This window comes from Giraffa tippelskirchi, chromosome 14 (assembly GCF_054371585.1).
Source record: "Giraffa tippelskirchi isolate mGirTip1 chromosome 14, T2T-mGirTip1v1.2.pri, whole genome shotgun sequence".
In the NCBI taxonomy this organism is placed as follows: domain Eukaryota; kingdom Metazoa; phylum Chordata; class Mammalia; order Artiodactyla; family Giraffidae; genus Giraffa; species Giraffa tippelskirchi.
The window spans coordinates 12,580,536-12,590,000 of NC_137288.1; the positions used below are offsets into that span (position 1 = coordinate 12,580,536).

General features: G+C 58.6%; 1 long non-coding RNA gene across 2 annotated transcripts in view; it reads right to left on the minus strand.

Annotated features, from left to right (window-relative positions):
• Positions 1-249: 249 nt before the first annotated feature.
• Positions 250-9,465, minus strand: part of LOC145534292 (uncharacterized) — a 33,392-nt gene continuing 24,176 nt past the window's right edge. For both annotated transcript variants that reach the window (XR_014074424.1, XR_014074425.1), the window contains exons 2-3: positions 4,165-4,358; positions 250-3,537 (exon numbers count right to left, since the gene is read on the minus strand). This is a non-coding gene — a long non-coding RNA (uncharacterized LOC145534292). The remainder of the gene's footprint in view (positions 3,538-4,164; positions 4,359-9,465) is intronic.

Genomic DNA, 9,465 nt, shown 5'->3' on the forward strand with positions numbered 1-9,465 from the left:
ACCCCACCCCATCCCATCCCAAACTAAGGGTTTAGTTTAATGCCAAACTTCTACAAAGAAATAAGCAAATTTTTGTGCAATGTCCAGTTATCTCTTTCTAGGTTGATAGACTGATCAATGCCATGGTTAATTCCCACAGTAAGTGGATGCCACCCTGTAAATCTTCTTGGCTCATTGCCTGCCACACCTGCTCCATTGCTGGTTAGGAGTAATTTTGTAAAACATGAAAGATAACACAAAATGGACTGATGACTCTGAGAGAAGAATTGTAATTGGAGGAAATTTCAGGACTGGCTCTGACAGTGCCTCCCGGAAAAAGTAAAACTCATACAGAGAGTAGAAAAGTGGTTACTAGGGCTATGGGGAGAGGTTGGTAAAAGGGAACAAATGTTCAGCTATAAGATGAATAGAGTCTGAGGATCTAATGTAAAACACGGCAATCTTTTTGACATGTTTTGTATAAATGAAATCTTATGAAGATAAAATCTAAGTGGGAAAGATGGAGGGAAGAAAAAAAAAAGAAGGTGAAATATGTGAGGTGATATGAATTAACTGGATGAGGAATCCTTTCACATCGTAAACACGTGAAATCACCACAGTCATATTTCAATTTCTTGCAATTTTATATGTCAATTGTACCTCAAAAAAGTTGAAATTTTAAAAAAGATATTACAGGATCTATGAAAAACCGTGAAGATTGTGTCTGGCTTGATAACATTGAGAACCTAGAACTCAGGCGATCCAAAACGTCCCCCTGACTAGTAGAGTGTTTGTGTCATCGGTTACTCAATTCTGAATTATCATAGGTTCCAGAATTGTCGGTTGGATGCAAGATTTCAAAGCAGCCACATACTGGAAAACTTAGTTTTAATGAGTTTAGTTCTATTCTCTCAAAGTGGAGAGCTCTATTTAAAGATGATACTTTACGTGGACTTCCTTGATTTTTCGTACGTTGGATCAGAGACGGATGTAGTGAGATACCATGAAGTAATTCCCTGTTTTTCTCTTTATAATTTCCGCGACATGATCCTTCTAGTTAGTAAGAAACATTTGTGTTGCCTTGAAGAGAACTAGATTATTATCATAATAATGGAAAGGGAAAGTAGTAGGTTTATGCTTGGCCCTCTTATATTTAAAATATACCTTTTTGGCTACAGTGTGAGGCACGGGAGATCTAGATCCTGCAATCGAGGAAAGAATCTGTGCCCTTTGCAATGGAAGCAAACTGTCTTAATCCCTGGAACCCTAAGGAAGTTCCTCAAAAGAGACGGTTTGCGACTAGGTCAGAAATGATAGTCTTCAAAGGCAATGCAATCCCTTTGACTTCAAAGGAACAAAATTTACTGACTGAAGAAAAGCCTCTGGGTAATACGAATGAGGAGTCTCTGACCTATGAGCAGCACATCAATACTCCTGTTGCCGGCAATAGGAGTAAAGAGGACATCCCATGACACAGAATGACCTGTCCCAGGAGAGAAGCCCAGGTTCATTCTGCCTGAGAGGAGAAGGCGGGCCGAGTGATGGTCTGGGAAGGGTTTAGAGACTCAGGGTGAGGGCACATGGCTACGCTTGCCGATGCGGGGTCAGATTCCCGATGAGATGAGACGACACGGCTCACCAGCATGGTGGGGCCGTCAGGAACCCCCTCGAATCTTGCAGACCCTCTGCGACCAATGAGAGAGAGCCAGGCACCACTGCTCAGGGGCACAGCTTCTGCTCTGCTCTTGGCAGGTCCCGGTCACCTGCCACCTTCCTGTCTCCAGCAGAGGTAAAGTGAGGCCCAAATGCCTCCTGAGGATCTTTGAGCCCAGAACAGAAACTCTCTTTTTTTCGGTGGCCTGGAGTGTCACAAGCAATCCGAAGGTGAGCGGAATTAAATGCAAGTAGTCAGAATAATGGTGAGAACAAAAGGAAATGGCAAGTCATTGTTAACAATCCATCTTGGACTTAAAGTTTTGTGAAGAGAGAGACGGAACCTAGCTTCAGAAGGGGAGGGAGGTCCCGCAAGGTCGAATGAGGCCCACTGGTGGCTGGGGACTCATCTGGAGGAACTTCTCTGAAGAAGGGCCTGGGATCCATCTGAAAGCGGGAGTGAGAACCCGGGCCCGGGAGTGAGCGTCCAGAGCTGGAACGAGAGCTCCTGGGAGACTGACTCGAGCGCGGCTGGTTTCCGGGGCACCCACCTCCCCTTCTCCTCAGCTGATGCCCGCAGGCTGGGTAACGGCCCTTGAGGGAGAAGCCTTGGCAGAAGGTCTCCCCATGGAGGGAGCCCACAGGTGTCTCAGTCTGTTAGTGGCAGTTGCTCGTTCTCTCGGGCTGCCAGCCCATCTGAGCTGTTTCCGTTGGAGGGAAAATCGGCCTGAAGTTATGCCTGAGGCCCGGGCTCTCTTATTATCAAATTAGGCGAATATCCGATACATAATGTGAATACCTGGCCTACTGCCATGGAATTTCTAAATATCCGTGTGCCGAAAGCTAACTCCACCCCCACGTGTGCAAGCTAATTCAGGGGAACTCGCTCGTGTCTGACCCGTGTGGTAGTAGTGGTGAGAGCAGGAGTGGATCGGGAGCGAAAGGACCAGGTGGAATTTCTCGATTCAAATCCATGAATCTCTGAGGACTTCGTGAGCACGTTACACTTGAAGTGTCATTCCTGGCCTGAGAGGGAGCACGAACAGTACTTTTCTGACGGCTTCATGGAGACGTGAGACAGGAGTCGAGATCCACAGTATGCAGCGAGCGGTATCTTTGCTTATAGGCAGATCCAGAAAAAGCTATCAGCTCACTCTTGGTTCTTTCAAAGCATGTATTAGCTGTGTGGTTGCCTGATATGTGAGTGCCGTCCACCTAGACTGTACGTACACGCACCTCACGCACCGAGTATCTGTCGGCCTTGTAGATGAGGAGGTGGCTGAGCGGCGTTTGCGCAAGTGACTGGGTTTGAATCTAGACAGCACCCTTTGCTGTGGGCTTGGTGAAGTGCAGGTCCTCAGTACACGGGATTCTCATCCTTCCTGGCCTGTTTCTGGCTCCTCCTTACTATCTGGGTTCCACAAGCCTCATCTTTAGCAGCACCGGTGTGCTCTTACCACAAACCTCCGAACAGCACGTTCTTTCAAGGTGCCTCCTCGTCCTTCACCGCTGGTGCTGGGCTCAGACCGTCCCCTGCCCCACGGCCCTTTCCCGGGCCTTTCCTTTTCACTCTCCCGTGGCTAAAGCTCTGACCCGTCCTCCAAGCGCGAGGCCTCTTCTCACTATTTCGCATTCCAGGCAAGCCTACTTATTCTGGGAGTTATTCCCCCTTGATACTTTCTGTCTATAACCAGGACCAGGACCAAGCATACAAATCTCTTTCCACGCAACCCCTTCTTGACGCTCAGCTCTGCCGGGCGTGTTGGTGCTGACTCTCGTACGGATGGTGAGTTGACAGGTGACCGGCGACGGGCGAGCTTTTCATGAACCACGTGGAAAGTATGGTTGGCAAGCCTCTGACACAGATTCCCCCATGGGAAAACATCGTCACCTCCTGAGACAGTCCTGGGAACAAAGTCAATGAACAGAGGATTCAGTGCTTCCGGACACATCGAGTGCTTGTTGCAGACACAACCTGCCCCCAGAGCATCCAAGATCAAGTGTGAGGAAAGGCCTAGGAGTAGCGGGACCGGGGACTGAACAAGTCGGCTCTGCTCCTCTCCCGGCTGCAGTCCGAAGAAACGCCAAACAGGATGCCTCTTTGTTGCCATCAAGTGTCCAGTTCTAAACTTTTGTTAACAATGTATATAATGTTAAGGAGCGGGAGAGCCAGCTTTACTGAAACTTGTGGATCATGCACTTCTTATCCCTGCTACTGTTTGATACAATTAGAGTTTCAGAGCAGCCTGTTTTCCAGCAAAGATACTATATAACCCAAAGGTGCGATTTCTAGTGCCACCTTAATTTCCCCAGTCTCTGGGTACGAGAACTGAACCAAATGTTCTCTAGTATACTTTCAGGGACATGACAAGCTATTCGGATCCTTCCTGATAGATGTTCTGAAAAAGAACTACTAGCTGCAAGAACTAAATCTCAATTTCACCTCCGGCAGAGGAGAAGCTGCGTTGCTGGCAACAGTTAAAATAAACACTGTATCTTCCCAAGAATAGACTGGGTACCCCCAGCGTTTACCTTGAGGCTGCAGCGAGGAAGACTAAGTCTGCCCCTGAACTAGGTCCGTTTCTTTGACTTTAACCTTTATACGTGATTCCTGATATCTTCAGTTTCCGTATGCTGCCTGTAGCCCGAGACGTACAGGGCGCACCCCTCGTCAAGGCTCGGATTTCAAGAGTCTAATACATTTCCATTCAGGTACAGATAGCCATCTGCAGAATAGAGAATAATATTTATCTCGTTGGAGCGCTGCAGGAATATCATGACAGGACACGTGTGGCCCCGCGCGCCCCCAACCACAAGCCCAGATCTCCCGTCTCCCCTCCGAAACCTCCCCCTCCCCCCCCCACACCCAGCCACCGAGGGGGGCCCGGGGAGGGATGGCGGTCTCAGCCCCGGTTCCGAGAGGTCACTCGTGGAGCCGCCCTAGCTAGGCCGAGACGCCAGATGTGGCTGCCCTGCTGCTTCACGTCCCATCTCCGTGAGCCATGCCCAAAAGGCACGTGAAATCATTGAGAGCAAATAGCGCCCCCAGAAAACGCAAAATGATCCTCCTGAACCCCACACGGCCGCCATCTTGGTGGATCCACGTTAGAGGTCATTGGTAGGTATCCCCACTTGATGCCTGAATAGTACTCACACGGACTCGATTTCTTTTCGCTTTTCCTGGGTGCCCTAGCCAGAGAGATCACGTGGGCCGGAGAGCAAACACAGAACAGAACAGAGCCCCGAACCACAGCCAAGTCGAGGGCGTGCGGAACCGCAGGAACTCACAGAGCCTGTGAGGGGACCCAGATGGGGAAGAAGCGTCCGTGCTCACGTATCTCTGGGGAGGTTGGAAGGGGCGCCCGCCAGCGAGGCAGATGCCGCGCGAGTGGCCGGAGACGTTTCTCCGTGGGATCTCTCGGGATGTCGCAGGGTGCCGGGTGCAGGGGCACCCTGGGAGGCCCGGTCCACCGAAAAGCCCGAGAAGTCTTCATGTGGGGCAGGCCCGGGATGGTTTCTTGCAGGGCCGGGCGAGGAGAATTCGGGGGCCCATACCTCCAAGCCCCACACGTCTCGAGAGGGCTCCACGTGGCATTCTGAAAGGCCGGGCGACGGAGGGAAGGGGTTCGTGGCTGCGGACGACGCCTGGCTGGAGGAATTCTTTGTCTTTGGCGACGGTTCACCCCGTAGGTCAGGTCATGAGGTTCCTCGACACCTTCCACGGGGCGGATGTTCACACGGGGAGTGGGGACAGGACGGCGGACTCGCAGGCCACCCTCCTGTCCCCACTGCTCCCCTCCCTCCAGCACTGGAGTTCGAATCTAGATGGGCCTCTGACCGCTCACATCGCTGGGTTTACATCGTGCCGGCTTCACCTTCGATTCTCACAAACTGGCACTCTTGCTGCTGCTAGAAGTGTCCTAGAGAAGAAGACATCGGGTTCCGTACCAGATCAGCTTCTTGGACGTGGCCCTCTGGAGCCCGTGGCTTTGGCTTCAGGGGAAGCGCGCTGCCTACGGTATAGCCTGGCCCGGAAGCTCATCCGAGGATTCCTAAGGAGTTCGCGGGCCCCGAGGATTCTGTTTCCGAAAAGCGTTTTCTGGAACCGGGCGACTTGGGAGAACGTGTCACTGGTGTGGAAAATGGAAGGCCGCTGTCAGAGGGTTCAGTGACCTTTACGCTCCCTCCTTTCACTTGAAAGGCGTCTTCTTTTTTCTCCCCACCCCGCCCCCCAACCCCCCAACCCCCCGCAGCACACACACACCCGACAGCTTGCCTGACCGTTGTTGCTGGGGAGATGAAATCCCAGGAGACGGGAGGCCAAGTCTCTCTCACACCCCGGGGCAAACGATAGGAACGGGTCCCCAGCCGTGTGATGTCTCCGTGTCTCAGCACGGCCGACAGTCTCCTCCTCTTTCTAGGTGCTCCCGTTTCCTCCACCCCCCACCCCCCACCCCCACCCCCCCCGCCACCGACCCCCGCCCCCAGCAGCCCTGCCACCCCACCCCAGACCCGACCGCCCGGCCCGGCCGCCCGGCCGCCTTTCCTTTCCGGTGTTTGTGGCCAGTTATTTTGAAATCCATGTTCTCCTGACCTCAAGCGCACTTTCCCCGCCCACCGGCGCATGCTTGTGTTTGTTGTCGTTGGACTTGATCACGGTCTCGACACAGGTTGACTTTCGTTTTCTCTTGTTGGGGGTCCGAGTGTCTCCTTCTTTTCCTTTCTTGCTCCTGGGCTTGCGTGTCTGTGTCTGTGTCTGCTTTCGAGAAGTCCTGCTTTGTTCTCCGAGCAGCGCTTGCCTGGTTTCGCTTTGCCGGTCGGTCCCTCCCTCCCTGCCTCCCTCCCTTCTCTCTCTCCCTCCCTCCCTCCTTCGGGGGAGGGGGCCCGGGGGAGCCCGGGATGTCACTGGTGCCCCTCTCTCGGCCGTCCCCGCCCCGAGCCCCGCCGCCCGCCGGCGTCTCCGTGGAATGTCCGCCCACCAGCCTGGAATCGCGTGGGTGGGGGGGGAGCGCGTCTCCTTCGTGGCAGCCTCCTGGGGAGCTATTTCCCAGCTCCTCTCCCTTCCTCTGCGGCCGGGGTCGCGTCGCGTCGCGTCTCTCGGAGGCGGCGGCTCCGAGCCGAGCTCGGGCGTTTGGGCGGCCGGCGCTGTGGCGTCCTCGGCGGCCGGCGACAGCGACCCGTCCTCGGGACATTGGAGCCGGTTGTCAGGAGCCACCTGGCGGCCGCTTTTATAGTGTCCCTCCCCTCTGGAGCTTCGGCGACCTTCAGGAGGGTTGTGACTCAGCCGCCGGGCCCGAGGGCACAGCTCTCAGAGACCGGCTCTGCTGGCAGCGACAGTGGCGGTGGCGCCGAGGCCTAGGGACGTCCTGCTGTCGCCGGAGATTGGTTCTCTAGGTTTCTGAGGAGGGTGGCCGTCGCGGCGGCGGCGGCGCTCCAGAGCCGGGCTCTGGGGTGGCCTGACCGGGCCTCCCTCAGGAGGGTTTGCTTTTCGCCCTCAGGAGGGTTTGCCTTCTTCTGCCAGGAGGGTTGGCTCCCGCCCTCAAAAAGGGTTTGCTGTTCGCCTTTTCAGAAGGGTTTGCGTCTCCCTTCAGGAGGTTTTTGCTTTCCCGCCCTTTCAGGAGGGTTTGCCACCCCCGGAGGGTTTGCTTTCTCACCCCTCCCCAACTCCCTGAATCACGGCCAGGAGGTCAGGGACCGGCTCGAGCCGTCCTGGGTGCCCCGGACAGGACGGTCTGGGGCCCCGGGCGTGGTCCCTCGTTGGGGCCCGCTCGTCTCGTGGGAGGCGCCTCGCCGGCGGGTCTCTCTTCGTTTTTCTCTTTGGCAACTCGAAGCCAAACCCCCGCTCGGAGACTCGGACGGACGGACGGGTACACCTACCCGTGCGGGCGAAGGGGGAGGGCGTCTCCGGCCAGCTCCCTCCCCCTTGGCGTCTGCGCCCCCACTTCGCCCACCGGGCGCCCCCTTCGCCCCCCTCCCCCCCCCCAGTCGACCAGATGACCCCCGACAGCTCCGGGCCTGGTGTTTCTGGGGTAGTGCTGGGGACAGGTGGCGGTGCCAAGGTGCCAAGGTCCCTCCCTGCCAGTCGTGGGTGGGCCCCGCTGTCGGGCGCTGTCATTTTGTCGCCCGAAATGGGCCTTTTCTGCCACCAGGTAAGTGCCGACACGGTCTCTCTCGGCGTCTGCCGCCGAGGACTTTGGGCCTCTGGACGCACGCGGGGCTCTGGGCCTTTGGGCCGCCGGCCTGGGCCTGTGCGTCGGCTCCCGCGTGGCGTGTCTGGCAGACCCGACCCGTGGCGCCACCTCCGGTCTCTGGGCGACCCGAGGGCGGCGGGGCGAGGCGCCGTGGGTCTTCTACCCTGTGTGACCCCCGCTGCGGGCGCCCGGTGGTGGCCGGGACGACCCCCGCTCTGTAGGCTCCGTGCCCCGTGTCAGGCAGCTCCTCCTCCTGGGGTCGTCGGCGGCTGTCGCCTGAGGTGAGGTGAGGTGTGGCGGGGGGAGGCGGCCGGTGAGGCTTAAAGCGGGCCCCTCCGGCGACTGCCCTCACCGTGCCTTCCCCCCTCCCCCTCGGCTCAACGGATCGATGTGGTGTGGTCGTGCTCTCCCGGGCCGGGCCTAAGCCGTGCCGGACGAGGGACGGGCGTTCCTGGTGAACGTGTGCGGTCTTCTCGGTCTGTCCACGGGGCCCCTCGCCTGCCTTTCCCCCTGCCCGTCGGGGAGGGTGAGGAAGGCGGGAGGGTGGGTGCGGCCTCCGGCCCTGACTCTCGGTCTCCTGCCCGCCCCCCCTCCACGGGGCGTCAGTGAGGCCGTCGGTCTTCGGACACAGCGGACGCTCTCGCTTCGCCTTCTCGGCGCGTGTCCCGCGAGCGGCCCTCCCCGCGGTGGGGAGGGCTGTGCCCGCCGCTGCGCCGCGCGCCCCGCGTGGGTGGGTGAGCGTGCCTCGTTTGACCCTCGGTGGTGCCCCTGGAGCGCTCCAGGTCGCCCCCTCAGGTGCCTGAGGCCGAGCGGTGGTGTCGTTTCCCTTAACCCGGCGTCCTCCTCGGGTCCCCCACCGCGGTGGGGTGTGTGTGTGTCCCGCGAGTGGCTCTCGTTGGGGGAGGGGTCGAGACGGGAAGAGAGGCGTGCCTGTTCCCCTCGCCTCTTCCGTTGGGGGCAGGTGCTGCCTCGTCGTGGAGGCACGGGCCGTGCTCCGGCCCCGACCGTGCACACGCTCCCGTGTGGTCGTCCGCTTACCTGTACCGCAGACCCCTCCCGCCCAGTCGAGGATCGGCGGCTCGTGGAGCGCCTCCGTGGGCCCGAAGGAGAGACGATGGGGTGAGGGACGGCGCGCCCTCGGTGAGAAAGCCTTCTCTAGCGATCCGAGAGGGAGCCTCTGGGGTACCGGAGCCCCCGGCCGCTGCCCCTCCTGAGTGCGCAGTGTAGCCGCCGTGGCGACTGCCAGAGCACGTGGGCAGAATCCCCCCACCTCTCCTCTGTGAGGGGGGATGGGTGCGCCGGCCCCGCGGTGGGGCCGTGTGCCGCTCGTTGCCTACCGCGGCCCGCGCCTCCCCCCGCCGAGTCGGGGGAGGGTCCCGCCGGGCCCCGCCGGGTGTCCGGCACGTGGGGGGGAACCGTGCGTGCGCCGCGTGCGTGCGGCCGCCCCCGCGGTGTGAGTGCAGGAGGAGAAGGGCCGGGGGGCGACGCCCGGTCGGCCCCGGCTTCCCCAGCCCCGCGGCCGTGGCGAGGAGGAGTCCGTCGCGCCCGCCCTCGTCCCCGAGCCGGTGGCGGCGCGCGGGCACGGTCTGGGCCGCCTCGCTCGAGAGCGTGTCCCCGGGATGTGGCGCCTCGGGGTCAGACT